Source organism: Myxocyprinus asiaticus, chromosome 25 (assembly GCF_019703515.2).
Source record: "Myxocyprinus asiaticus isolate MX2 ecotype Aquarium Trade chromosome 25, UBuf_Myxa_2, whole genome shotgun sequence".
Classification (NCBI taxonomy): domain Eukaryota; kingdom Metazoa; phylum Chordata; class Actinopteri; order Cypriniformes; family Catostomidae; genus Myxocyprinus; species Myxocyprinus asiaticus.
Genome location: NC_059368.1, coordinates 43,411,736 through 43,427,336, shown reverse-complemented (window position 1 = coordinate 43,427,336; position 15,601 = coordinate 43,411,736). Strand labels below are relative to the sequence as shown.

Below are 15,601 nucleotides of genomic sequence, written 5' to 3'. Positions count from 1 at the left end.
GGTTGTAGTAGGGCTTTTTCAAAACTCTGTTTTTTTTTTCTCCCAAATTTCATGTTTTCCATTTTTATTTTTATTTTTTCTGAAGTCAGTGTTTTAAGTTTCATTCAATTTTATCATTAAAAAACTGTCTAAAATTAACTCATTGAACAATTCCTTTTCAACAAACCATTGTATTATTTTTTTCAAATGAAGAGCTTCTAAACAGATCCTATTGGCACAATCTAAAGCACAACGTTGGGAGTTATTTTTTGTTGTTGTCATATACAGTGCTGCACAACAGAGCATCACAGTATTAATGACAGCACTGATGCAAACTTTTATTCAGTACAAAAGTACAGAATAAAAGTACAATAGTTCATTCAGTGCATTAGTGACCTGATAGTGCATTAGGTACACTATCATCATTATTGTTATTATGATTATCATTATTATTACTACATTGAATATTACATTTTACTGTACAGTTGTAATATATTTATGTTGCAATTTCTTCAATTTTACGCATCTAGTTAAACTGACTTTTTATTTTGGCGGAAAATCTAATAAATATTTTTGACGACAGCTTCAAACCTCCGTATGAGCAATTCGCTATATGGCTGAATGTGCTAATTAAACCACAAAAGGCTGCGATTTAGTTATACAAAATATACAGTATAGTGCACACGCTGCACACTTCACAGTGAATACGTGCTCTGCTCCTTGTCATCTACACACACACACACACTGAACATGCGTAATGTTAATGATGCGGTGTGTTCGGTATATGAGCAGCCGCCTTCATACATTAACATTGAAGAACGAAGCACATGCCGACTGTATATTTATTTAATTAAATCTCAGCCTATTGTATTCCATTTTAGTAATTCATTAATATGTTCATTTTATCCCAACACATATTCTTGAGATAAGGAACAAGACAAGTCCTACATAAAAAGTCATCTTTATGTTAAAAATCAAGAAATTCATAATAATAAAAATACTGAAAATTTTAAATCTAAAGGAAATGTGTATACTCAGGGCTTTCATTACTTACTGTATATTTTTAAATAATTTCATTAGAATTTTTTTAAATGCATGTTCTGTACTTGGAAGCACATGTAACTTAACCTGTCCATAGCAAGAGGTCACAATGTTAAATTGCCAAACAAAGTGTTTAAAAATGCAACAAATTCATTAATATAAATATAAAATGAAAGGTAGGGATCTATAAGTCTCTGCAGTCACAGCTTCAACATGTCAGCTCTATCATCCCATTGTGATAATTTCTGTTAGAATTGAGGAATAATTTTGGCATTTTAGTTTAGGTTATAGAGGCAGCTTTAACTCAGGAGAAAATTGACTCCAGTGTACAACACATGATTAAAATGGAAAAATATTACATTTTGCCAACTCTGTCAGAATTTTCAGAATAGCGTGAAAAAAATAAAAATAATATATATATATATATATAGAGAGAGAGAGAGAGAGAGAGAGAGAGAGAGAGAGAGAGAGAGAGAGAGAATGTATTTTATAACTTAACTCCTTTACTGAACACTATTATTAGATAATTAAACACACAATTTACACTCTTGTTGGATGGATCAAATTTAAATAGCATGCTTTTAGTGTGTCTGATGGAGTTGACACAAATGACAGTAAATATAAGTTATGAAGTGAATAAATGTCAGTTTTCAGGGATTTTTTTTTTTTTTAAATAAAAACCTGTTCCCTTACATGGTTCATTAGCTGACACATTTGTCTACAAATCTATCCATTGCAAATTAATTTAGTATTAAAAAATAAAAAAAACTGTTTTGTCCCTTATCTCAAGAATCAGTGCCAAATATGTGAAATTCCGTGACATTCCGCATTTTCTAGTGAATTCCGTTTTTATGACTGGGTTCTGCCATTCTGTCCATGTTTTCCACATCACAGAAGTCATAGCACCCAAGTTTGTAGATAAATATGGTGGTGTGTGTGTTTGTACATTATAAACAGGAGTTTAAATGTCACTCTGCACTGAGTTTAGAACGAACATAAATTATTGGATAGCAAATAATGTTTACTCCTAAACTAATGCTGCCCTCAAAGCCATGAGCATTAACTAACAGAAATATGAGGCATTCATTTGTGACTGTACAACATTTTGTCTGATAAAACGAAGGCCTGCAGCAACTAATCGCTAATGAAAATAATTGACAGAGAATTTCATTATCAGTTGAAAGAACAATTTCATAAATAACTGAAGAATATGCATATTAAATGCTTAAAAGCAGATCATGAGCATTTAACATCTTTTTAATGCGGTTAAGAGGTGTTTTTCCCCAGTAAATACCTTACACTTTACTGTTATATTCCTGTCTGTAAATATTACAAATTCAAATTCAACTGAGTATTTCCATTTCTCAAAACAGTCGCCATTAAAGGATTAGTTCACCCCAAAATTTAAATTCTCTCATTATTCACTTACCCTCATGCCATCCCAGATGTATATGACTGTCTTTCTTCAGCAGAATACAAATGAAGATTTTTACAAAAATGTTGAAGCTCTGTAGGTCCTTATAATGTAAGTAAACAGGTGCCATTAGGCTGCTGGCTATTTGACAGTCCAAAAGGCATATTTAGGCAGCATAAAAGTAACCTACATGACTCCAGTCGATCAGTTAATGTCATCTGAAGCAATCCGATAGGTTGGTATCAGAAACAAACCGATAATTAAAACATTTTTAACTTTAAATCAATGCTTCCACCCAGCGCTGTATTGCTGTTTGAAAATGAACTAACTCTAGTGTGACGTTCATTCCTCTGTTGTATACAAATCGTGCGCTTCCGGCTTATGTCACTGATGTGTTGACTGCTGGCATTAAGCAATTTTAATAAAGTTTTAATTATCGAATCGTTTCTTACACCAACCTATCGGTATCGTGTATGTCTAGACATACACTATATTGCCAAAAGTATTCGCTCACCCATCCAAAATATTGAATTCAGGTGTTCCAATCACTTCCATGGCCACAGGTGTATAAAATGAAGCACCTTGGCATGCAGACTGCTTCTACAAACATTTGTGAAAGAATGGGCCGCTCTCAGCTCACCTCGCTACTAAATATTCCACAGTCAACTGTCAATGGTATTATAACAAAGTGGAAGCGATTGGGAATGACAGCAACTCAGCCACAAAGTGGTAGGCCACGTAAAATGACAGAGCGGGGTCAGCGGATGCTGAGGCGCATAGTGCGCAGAGGTCGCCAACTTTCTGCAGAGTCAATCGCTACAGACCTCCAAAGTTCATGTGGCCTTCAGATTAGCTTGAGAACAGTGCGTAGAGAGCTTCATGGAATGGGTTTCCATGGCCGAGCAGCTGCATCCAAGCCATACATCACCAAGTGCAATGCAAAGCGTCGGATGCAGTGGTGTAAAGCATGCCGCCACTGGACTCTAGAGCAGTGGAGACGCGTTCTCTGGAGTGACGAATCATGCTTCTCCATCTGGCAATCTGATGGACGAGTCTGGGTTTGGCGGTTGCCAGGAGAACGGTACTTGTCTGACTGCATTGTGCCAACTGTGAAGTTTGGTGGAGGGGGGATTATGGTGTGGGGTTGTTTTTCAGGAGCTGGGCTTGGCCCCTTAGTTCCAGTGAAAGGAACTCTGAATGCTTCAGCATACCAAGAGATTTTGGACAATTCCATGCTCCCAACTTTGTGGGAACAGTTTGGGGATGGCCCCTTCCTGTTCCAACATGACTGCACACCAGTGCACAAAGCAAGGTCCATAAAGACATGGATGAGCGAGTTTGGTGTGGAAGAACTTGACTGGCCTGCACCGAGTCCTGACCTCAACCCGATAGAGCACCTTTGGGATGAATTAGAGCGAAGACTGCGAGCCAGGCCTTCTCGTCCAACATCAGTGTCTGACCTCACAAATGCGCTTCTGGAAGAATGGTCAAACATTCCCATAAACACACTCCTAAACCTTGTGGAAAGCCTTCCCAGAAGAGTTGAAGCTGTTATAGCTGCAAAGGGTGGGCCGACGTCATATTAAACCCTATGGATTAAGAATGGGATGTCACTTAAGTTCATATGCATCTAAAGGCAGATGAGCGAATACTTTTGGCAATATAGTGTATATCAAGGCTCTATCACTCTTAGCAGAAGATACGGGGGTCCCAGAGCACCAATAATGGGTCAGTGGTGTAAAACTTTAACTTCATTAAAGTCAGGACACTAATCTCTCTGTGCAAAAGGTTACCCATCTCAACAGCAGAGCAACACGTTCCTGTTGGAATATTTGCTCAGGCATGTGCCATGTATTTTTATAGTGTGTTACACAGTCCAAATCAACACAGTCTCATGACAATTCGTAATAATTCTTACATCATTTATTCCCATGGAGACCAACCAATTAACAAACAGAATTTCAAATCGATACAATACAGGCATCACATTTTAGTTAGCCTCTTACTAAGAGTGTAACGATTCACTTATATCACAATTCAGTTCAGTTTACGATACTGAACTCAAGGTTCGGTTAGGTCCATGATTTTTTAAACTAAGCCTGAATCAAGAAAAGTTAAGATTGAAAGATTTATTATTATTATTATTATTATTATTATTATTTTAAATACATGCAAAACAGTTCATTTCCTTTCATCAGCCCAGAACAGGGCAATGGTGACACCAAATGGAAATATTAGCTAATAATTCTGCTTCGCTGAAAATGCAGAATTACGTTAGGTACATATGCTGCTTACACACTGTCACTGATTACACATATTTAAAATATTAAAAATTAAAACTATATTGCATCAAAAAAATTTTTTTACAAAAATGCATTTATGGAAGTGCATGCTAATCCAGTTAAAACCTAATAATTTACTGATGAAATCAAATCAGACATGACGTTTGACATCATTGGCATCATTAGACATGATATTCAGCATTATATATAGTACATTAATATGGCACTATCATTAAACATTTGTAAACTTTAATCTTCTCTCCCACAGTCAGAGCAAATCACTCTTGCGTTTCAAACGGACATTTGATCCCTCATGCTGAAAAGGCGCATCTCTCTCCCGCTGCTGGTTTCAGTTCCCGCAGTTACAGCCGAACTCATCGTACAACACCTGTGGCTGCAAGTGTGCAATCGTATTTTAGAGCTCCTTATGTGCAATGAAGCCATTTCCATTATATAGGCGTAGGACGTCGCGCATATTGGATAGAACAGATACTACAAAAAAAAAAAAAAATTCCCATCTCCATCTATCGCATCGTCAAATTTTTAAACTGCAATGTATCATGCCACGATAAACTATTACACCCCTACCTCTTACCCAACATTTTATTTCAACACTGTAAAAAAAAAATCCTATTAAATTTACAGTAAAAACTGGCAGCTGTTGTTGCCAGATAATCACCATATAAAATACAGTAACCACATTTCAGGCTTTACGGGATGTAATTTTGTTGCCTGTATATTTTATGATGCATTACCGTTGTTTATATTATTAAATAATAAACTTGATATATTAACCTTCTGAAACTGTAAAAATCTGCGTTTCACTTTATAATGTATTGTTAATCACCGTAGTAATTACAGAAGGGCACATGATGACATGAAGTTCATCAATAGTGGCCCTTCCTGGAGCAATGACCAATAAACATGTAGAGACAGTGCTCAGTGTCACTCACACAAACACTAAACATGTGAAATTAGAATAATGCAATAAACATTAACTAAACTACATCAAATATTACACAGAACACCCCAGTGTACATAACTGATATTAAAAATAAGAAGAAACATAACTTTTCCCATATAACATAATGAAATGTAATGGGTCATGCAGGGAATTCTGGGAATGCCCAATTATTGTTTTTTAACGTAATTTTAACAATAATTTACCGTAAAAAGTACATGTACTCTCTTGTTAAACAATATAAATTTTACTGTTAATTATACAGAAAATCATACTTTTCACATTAAAAAACTTTTTTGTTTTTTTTTTACAAAATTGTACCGTAAAACTACATGTATTGTCTTTTTAAATATATTTTAAAATGTTACCATATATTCTAAGGTAACTACCCGTTAACCAATTACATTTTTTTTACTGTAGAATTTTTACAGTCTTTTACCATTAAAATTACGAAAATATTTTACAGTGAAGAAAGGAAACGTCACCTGTCATGAGAGCTCCCTTCCTGTCAGGAGAAATTGTGTGGGAATCGTTGGTCCTCATGTGGTTTTGGCTCAAATCATCTGCGAGGAATTAGGAGTGGCTTACACCCTCCCGATCATTTTTAAACATGTTGAAGAAATTAATACACAATCGGCTTGAATTTGCGAGGTGTGTGCGGATGAACAAGCCAATTTGACAATCTACCTGAAGTTGACCAATCAGGAGGTGGCAAAAATCACATCACAAACTAGTTGAACTTTGCAAGAGCAGCGAGCCCTGTACGATGTGTCATGCAATGTCTGCTATGAGTGTCTTCAGAGACAATATTTTACACAGGATTGCTCAAAAGTTACAGCTATCAGGTTAGTTGCAGTGCATTATAGCTAGATATGTTGTGTGTAATTCCTACAGGCTTTTTATTCATTCACACACACACACACACACACACACACACAGCCTAGCTAGGTTGATGGGTAATTGTTTATACAGTAGATGATGTCATCACTAGAATAGAGCAAAAAAATCATGCAATTGCATCAGAATTCACCAGGTCATAAAGTTGTGTCTGTACGATTATCAGATAAACTGACTGTCCGAACTCTCACCGTGTGCGCCCAGTTTTTGTCAGCCAACACATTGTTTCATTTATACCACGGGTCTGTTGAATGCTTGATTCTGATTGGTTGACAGATGTTCTAAAGTGTGCAATTATTTTCCTGTAAACGCATGGCTATGAAGTAGTTCCAGGTCTTGACATAATGGTTCCATATCACTTCGTCAAATGTGACGAGCTGTACAGACCACCACAGCAAAATAACCAATTAAAACAAAGTACATTGGATAAGAATGACAAACAATGTCTAAAATATCCTAAATTTATTTCAATTTCTGTTGAAAAGCACCCTCACGCTCCTCCTCAACCTCTCATTCGCTCTCATCCATGGGAGCAAAGACAGCACACAGTTGTTTAGCAACGGAAAAGCTATATATAAGAATGGCGACACTCACTGCTGCTGAGAAGTGTGCTTAAACTTACATCTTGCCAATATGAAGCGATGTTATTGCTGACGAGAGCCGCATTATGAAAGTGAATGGAGGCTAGCATTCTGCCTAACACCTCTTTTTGTATTTAACAGAAGAAGAAAAAAAAGTCTTACAGCAACAACATGAGGATGAGTAAATGACGACATTTTCATTTTTGGGTGAACTAAACCTGTTTAAGCTGAAGTGTGTTTTTCAAAAATGATTTTCAAAGAGGTTTCCCAAACACGAACGTGTCTGCCATTAGTCGGGAAACAGATAGTCCCACCCCAAACTCAATCCATTGGTTGAGCTTTTTGGCTACCCAAAACTTTACCAAAATTGTTTATCATGCAAATTGAATTTTGATGGTACTCTCTGTGACCAATAATTCGCTGCACATAACATATTATGGTCAGCACACACCATGATTATTGCAAGTGAATCTGTCATTAATGTAATCTAGGTTGTATTTCTTTTTGTTTTGTTCATGGTTTTCGAGCATAAGCTCATGTCACACAACCTGTCCACATTGGCATCTGCCTAATTTGTGAAGCTACCAGGAAGTGACAGATGAATTTGCCTCAACCTGCCATAGAGTTTGTTTGTTACACAGGCTTTGACATCAAAGACAAAAGATATGGCAAGCGTTTTCTCTTCCCTAAGCATGATTAAATGGTTAGCTATGCAAGAATATATGAGTAGTTGCATTTTTTTTTATTTGCATTTAGTATTGTTTTAAACACCTGTATGGCACCAATGTTATTGTTTAAACAGCTGGAGGATCTTAACTTGACAAATACAGTAGCTAGAGTGTAATATGTATTTGTTCGACCTCTGTATGTGCTATTATGCAGTCAAAATTCTTTGTATTTCAAGCACTGTAAACAAATGGAGCATTATGTGCATATATACATAATGTCCCGACAAGTAGGTCTAGCAGGTTACCACAGGAGATTGCAAACAGATTAATCATTTCCAGTAGTCAGAATTGTATCGTGGCTCATTTTCAGGACCCCCACTGTGATCAGCATGAAATATCGATCATCTAACGGTCTAATAATCGATCAGATAATATATCAAATCTGAGATTGAGACGCCACTGCACAGACTGCAGCCTCGCCCGGTTCAGCTTAAAAACGACATACAATTTCACATTCTCAAGAGAGATGCAAGACCACTTAAACAAAGTTATTAGTGACTTCAACCACTGCATGTTCTCCAGTTTAGTTGTAAAATGTTCTGTGGCTGTGCCTCCAGATATAATTGTCCATCGGACAAACAAACCTCGTTTTCTTACCTTTGATGTCGGACGTCGAATCACGATCATCCTTCGATCTCGTAGTCAAGTTTATCCTTGGATTTCTCCGGAAAGTTTAATTTCCACTCGTTAAACACGATCCATAACGACATAGTGTCCACAGACTAACCTTCCGACCAGAAAGACATCTTACAGTCCGTGCGCTGAAGATGCCGCTGGACTCTGTAGAAGAATCATATCCCGCATCCCGACCAGCACCGTATTTATCTGGATAAACTGACTTTCAATGCATCCTTCCCTAACGTAGATCATTAACTTAATACACAGGCGATATGGCGACTGTATGCAGGATATTGTATTAAAGAAGAAGGAAAACACACAACGCGACGCCTTTCTTTCTCGTCGAGAAAACGCGCGTACGAGGATGTGATTTTTGAAAATGAAGGCAAATCCGCTTATTTGTCGCTTCGGGCTGCTGATGCGGGATTCTCTGCTGCACTCACGCGGGGAGGGGATTCACTAATCCGGCGAGGAAACAGCGAGCGACGGGCAGCTCTCCATGGCACAATTAACCCGCTGCTCTCACCAAACTATTCCACAGCGTGACAGAGCTCGGACAAAAATTCATAATGTTGCAGGTCCCAGTCATTGGACCTGAGTGACAGATTAATTTTTGCCTGAAAAATCAGGAGAAAAGAAGACAAGACACAAATGTGTGGGTTTCCTCAGGCGTGGGTTGTCAGCGTCTTTATTAAACGAATTTCATTTCTTTCTTTTATATTTTTTCTTTTAATGTAAAAAATATGTCTTCTTTATAATAAATGCATATTTCACAATTACCATACATCAGCTTTTTTTTTTTTTTTTACAATCCACTCTGAATTAGTAGCCTATCACTTTTTCTTTACAACTTCAAACCAGAAATACTCAAACCAGCCTGTCTGGCACCAACAATCATCCATGTGATTATCTAATCAGCCAATTGTATGGCAGATATGGGTCAGGAGCTTTAGTTAATGTTCACATCAACCATCAGAATGGGGAAAAATATGATCTCAGTGATTTGGACCGTGGCATGATTGTTGGTGCCAGACGGGCTGGTTTGAGTATTTCTGTAACTGCTGATCTCCTGGGATTTTCATGCACAAAATGTACGGTAACTCAGATAACCACTCTGTACAATCTCAGAATGCTATTCTGAGATAAGGGTTGGCGCTGTTTTGGCAGCACGAGGGGGACCTACACAATATTAGGCAGGTGGTCTTAATGTTGTGGCTGATCGGTGTGTATATATATATATATATATATATATATATATATATATATATATATATATATATATATATATATAAACTATGAAATAATAATACATTTTTTATTATATATTCTATCTCTGGTAATGACCCAAAAAGTTTTTAGGGTTTCTTCTGTGAACAATGCTGACATACAACCAGAGGCGCGCTCGACAGATACATGGGGCTCAAAATTAACGCTTATAAAGGACAACACTCCAACACCCCTGGCACCGCTTTCCAAGCTCGTTCCCGATAAACCTGCCGCTTTGTCATGTACGACTGTTTGCGGTGCACACAGCGTAAGATAAAAAATATTTTACTGTATCTCTCTGCGACTGCCACTTGTCACTGACCAATCAGAGCTGAATGTATTCACAACCAATCAAACGACATTTAGCTTGTGTTTAGTCAAAAACAACAAGGAGACGAATATACTTGATGTTGCTGAATTTCCTGAGCTATATAACATTTCTTTGAGTATTTATAGAGACATAAATAGGAAAACAGCCTCATGGGAAGCTGTGAGTGGATGAGGTGAAAATAGACTACAGAAACATGTATAGCTTATGTTTGGAATGTTTGACGTCAATGTACAACATTTACACCATTAGTATTGCAATCTGAAATTAAACATAACATTTGTACAGAAATAACCACTGAAAACTTAAATCAAACATGTGATTTAAATAAACAACATATTACAAGACATATGTGGAGCCAATTCACTACTTATAAACAAAAACTGAGCCAAAAATAATCTCAAAATACAATGGCTAAGGGGGGCGGTCGCCATTTTGGCACATTCACTTGCATTGAACAACCGTTACAATTGCTCTGTTACACTCATTACAAAGGGGGAAACTCAAACTTTAGAAAACTCTACATATCTTTTAAACTAACTAATTCTTTGACATGAAACCCAAAAAAGATGAAGATTAGCATGTTTTGACATGAGAAATGTTGTATTTTACAACTTTGACATTGAACATACCCGAGAAATCAGGAGAAAAGAAGACAAGACACAGACTGAGATATATCTATCTGCAAAGCCTCAGAGCCAAACATCACAGCAGTTTCAGGCCAGAGGTTTGGGCGGAGCTAATGGACCGACAGTAGTTTCCAGACCGATGTTTGCGTCACCTACTGTTCTGAAGTGTAATTTCTTAAATTTGTTTGCTTTATTAGATTTAAAATGTGCTGTTTTCACATCGATTTCCATTTAATGACTATCTTAAACATTTATTGGCAACTTTTCAATAAGGTTCCATTTGTTAACATTAGTTAATGCAGTAGGAATCATGCACGAACAATGAACAATTTTTTAAACCATTATTTATTCATCTTGGTAATGTAAATGGATAAACACACAATTGTTCTTTTTTAGTTCATAGTGGATGAACTAATGTTAACATATACAACTTTTAATTTAAAAAAATATATTAGTAAATGTTAAAAACAACATTTACCAAGATTAACAAATACTGAAAATGCATTACTCATTGTTCCCTATCTGTCACTCACTCGACGTCTCCATGTCATCACTGAAAATAAAATGTGAAGGTCTCTCTGGAAAGTTCTGGTTCTTCAAAAAGATTGTGGATGGCCCTTTCCTTGTTCTGTTCTTCCAACTGTAGGAAACAAGGCTCTTCACCTGTGCCCCAACTGTTTCACAACTGTTTTAAGGTGATATCCATACATATCTATATGTATATTTCTATATTTGACACATACTGTACCTCCTTGCTGCTGGGAGTGCCTTGTTCTCCTCTTGGAAGTGACTCCTGAACAAAGGCTTCTGTCCTGTAAAATACATTTTAGTTGATTTAGAATTGTCATTCAGGGGGTGGCTAGTGTGGTCTGGAGGGAAATAGGGAGAGACCTTTCAGAGATAATTCCAAAGTTCTCCTAAAGAATTAGAGTCCTCCATATCCTTATAATGGGATGGTCACACATGAAGACAGAAAAAAAGACAATTTTTAAATATCAACTGTAAAAACAGCATGAAGCCCAATTTAATTTCTTGAAGTGGTAATAAATTACTGACAGAGGTAAAATGAAAGGGTGCACCAAATATGCTGAGCATACTGAAAAACAACAATAAAAAAAAAAACATTTCAAGAGCTGTTCAAACTGCATAAAAATTACTATGCAAATATGTGTTTACAGTATCATTTATGCCAGGTTAAGCATGATTCATGCTCTACCAGTTGAGCTACAGAGCTCCTGCATTTCAACCGGTAGAGATAGAGAAAGGATGATAGTAATGACAATGTTTTGGTTTCCCAGGAAATGCATCAATTTATAAGTCAATAGATTGAATGCACTGTAAGCTGTTTTCAATAAAAGCATCTGCCAATTGAATAAATGTAAATACTTGTGTCCTTATTCTTTCTTCCAACAAATACTTATAAAGCACACCAATTGTAGGTTTATTTATGTCAAAAACATGATTTCTCTATATTCCTCACCATTAACATGAAAATAGGGCTGAAACGATTAGCCGACATTAATCACAACATCGACAATAAAAAATTGTCAACAACATTTTTTGTTGTCAAATAGTCGTTTGATCTCATTTAATGTAACATGAGATCACATTAAACTCTAATGATGACGCGTGAGAGCAGCACTGCAGTTCGCACAACTGAGGAGAGGAAGAATTACACAGCTCACAGTCCAGATGCACTCTAAACTTTCACAGCTTCAGGTGATGTAAATCACAAAATATGAGGGAATTATAATGCAAAAATACAAAATAAGTAAATACAGAATCACTCTCGTTGTGGAATAAGTGGAGCCAAATTAAACTTAATAAAAAGTATTTTTTCCCCTTTAATTCAGTGAAAGTCATTTAGAGGTATTTAAAAAAAATATATTTTGTCTCTCTTTATTGGTAGTAAGCATGTTTAATACAACCTTTTAAGTCAGGGCACAAGCTGAATAATCAGTTAAGAGCTAATGATTAATCGTTGCAATAATCGCAGAATAGTCAAATAATTATTCGAATAATCGTTAGATTAATCGATTATCAAAATAATCATTAGTTGCAGCCCTACATGAAAACCCCACAGTCTAACTGCTGGCGTGGGCACTGTTTCACTGGTGGTTGAATGTGTGTCTCTGACTGCTGGCGTGGGCACTGGTGGTTGATGGTGTGTCTCTGACTGCTGCTGTGGGCACTGTTGCACTGGTGGATGATGGTGTGTCTCTGACCGCTGGCATGGGCACTGGTGGTTGTTGGTGTGTCTCTGACTGCTGGCATGGGCACTGTTGCAGTGGTGGTTGATGGTGTGTCTCTGACCGCTGGCGTGGGCACTGGTGGTTAATTGTGTGTCCCTGACCACTGGCGTGGGCACTGTTGCACTGGTGGTTGATTGTGTGTCTCTGATCGCTGGCGTGGGCACTGTTGCACTGGTGGTTGATGGTGTGTCTCTGACCGCTGGCGTGGGCACTGGTGGTTGATGGTGTGTCTCTAACCGCTGGCATGGGCACTGGTGGTTGATGGTGTGTCTCTGACCACTGGGGTGGGCACTGTTGCACTGGTGGTTGATGGTGTGTCTCTGATCACTGGTGTGGGCACTGGAGGTTGATGGTGTGTCTCTGACCGCTGGCGTGGGCACTGTTGCACTGGTGGTTGACGGCATTTTGGCTGAAGTGGGATGATGTTTATGTTTACAAACATGTGAACGATTTACAAAATTGTCTCTCCTCAAAACTGTATTTGCTCAGTACAGATGCTCTATAGCCCAAGCCACATCTGTGAAGAGTAAAGTAAATATGAATATTTGTGCTACATATATTGACAAAAAACCCAAGGTGTTTATATGTCCATTGACAACTACCTTGTTGGAGTGGCTTTGGAGATGCAATTTTAATTTGTCCATTCTTGTTGGCTTAAACACACTTGCGATGCAAAAAGGGCAATGAAAATCACTGTAACAGGGTTTGCATTGTTGCAACTGAGGTAATGTTTGACCTCTCCAAATCGTAATATGTCTCTACAAGGGAAAAAATTCACCACACGCATTGCTCAATTTCGGGAACTTCGGGAACAAAGTATTTACAGCGCTCAAGAGTATTAGGAGGCTACCATAAACTCACAAACCATAGGCCTAAATAAAATAAAACAAAAGGGAACAACCCATTTATATTTAGAAATATATAAAAAAAATTTCAGTGACTTTCAATGCCTATTTACAAAACACAATCCAAAGGGTATGGAAATGTCCCCAGAAAAATATTTGATTTATTAAAGCATGTCAAAAAAATCCAAGCTTCAATATGAATAACAAGAAACGTCATGGTTACTTGCGTAACCTCCGTTCCCTGATGGAGGGAACGAGACGTTGTGTCGATGCAGTGACACTAGGGGTCACTCTTGGGAGCCCGAGACACCTCTGGTCTTTGATAAAAGGCCAATGAAAATTGGCGAGTGGTATTTGCATGCCACTCCCCCGGACATACAGGTATAAAAGGAGCTGGCGTGCAACCACTCATTCAGGTTTTATGCTGAGGAGCCGAGACAAGGTCCGGCCATTTCAGTGGGTAGTTCAGCATTGTGGCAGGAGGGACACAACTTCTCGTTCCCTCCATCAGGGAAAGGAGGTTATGCAAGTAAGCATGACGTTTTCTATCTGTCAGGCACTCGACGTTGTGTCGATGTAGTGACACTAGGGGTCCCTATACAAAACGGCACAACTGGCTGAACTGTGTTACGTGAACTGGCGGTGTGTGACAGGCAGACAACTGTGTGCCTCGTAGCCAGCGCACCAGGCCGACGTGTAACCTCCCCCAACATATTTATGAGTGTCGAACGGCCCTTTGGGGACAAGTCAACTACCCAAAAGATAGAGACAGGCTAGCCCAGCTGTGGCCTCATTTCCCCTTTTTCCACTCCCTAAAAAAAAGTGGGATTATCCGACTGGGCCGACCAGTAGACCACACCTCGCCCAGAGAGAGGGGGGATATTTAAGTGGAAATACATCACATGGTCTTGCCGAGCTATGTTGGAAGTATGTCATGTGGAGAAGTCTCATGGTAGGTCCTACCCAACGGGGGAGGAGTTACTACAAACATGGAGACTGTGGCAGAGGGGCCTCTGCCCAAGGAAGACGCAGTTTGCCAACATGGAAACGAATTAGTGGAAGATATTCATCGTATGGGGTTACCTACTGGGAACCGCCACATGCGGAGCACCTACCCCAGAACAGGGCTTTTAGTTAGCACGTGTACTGGGCCGGCAGTGAGTCTCTCCGAAAACTCGACTCACGCGATACACCCGGCCGGCTATCCCGGACTTATCTGCTTGTATTGCATGCCACTACACGGGACGAAACCAGTTCCACCCGGAGGTTGTAGAACCTTGCAAATGTGTTGGGTGTTGCTCAGCCCACTGCTCTGCAAATGTCTGTTAGAGAGGCACCCCTGGCCAGGGCCCAGGAGGCCGCTACACCCCTGGTAGAATGGGCTCGTAGCCCTAACCGGGGCGGCACGTCCTGGGCATGATATGCCATAGCTATGGCGTCAATGAGCCAGTGGGTGATCCTCTGCTTGGAGACAGTGCTTCCTTTTCGCTGTCCGCCAAAGCAGACAAAGAGCTGCTCAGAGATCTTAAAGCTCTGCGTGCGATCCAAATAGATGCGTAAAGCATGCACCGGACACAGCAACGACAGGGCTGGGTCTGCCTCCTCCTGGGGCAGCGCTCGCAGGTTCACCACCTGGTCCCTAAAAGGGGTCGTGGGAACCTTGGGCACATAGCCCGGTCAGGGTCTCAAGATCACGTGAGAGTAGCCCGGACCGAACTCCAGACACGTTTTGCTGACAGAGAACTCTTGCAGGTCTCCTACCCTCTTGATGGAAGTGAGC

At 38.9% G+C, this 15,601-nt stretch overlaps 1 protein-coding gene across 1 annotated transcript in view; it reads right to left on the bottom strand.

The window, feature by feature from the left end:
- lrfn2b (leucine rich repeat and fibronectin type III domain containing 2b) overlaps positions 1-9,004 on the bottom strand; it is a 174,056-nt gene extending 165,052 nt beyond the window's left edge. Inside the window, exon 1 of the mRNA XM_051654743.1 lies at positions 8,481-9,004. The gene's annotated coding sequence lies outside the window, so the exon portion shown is untranslated. The remainder of the gene's footprint in view (positions 1-8,480) is intronic.
- Positions 9,005-15,601: the final 6,597 nt, after the last annotated feature.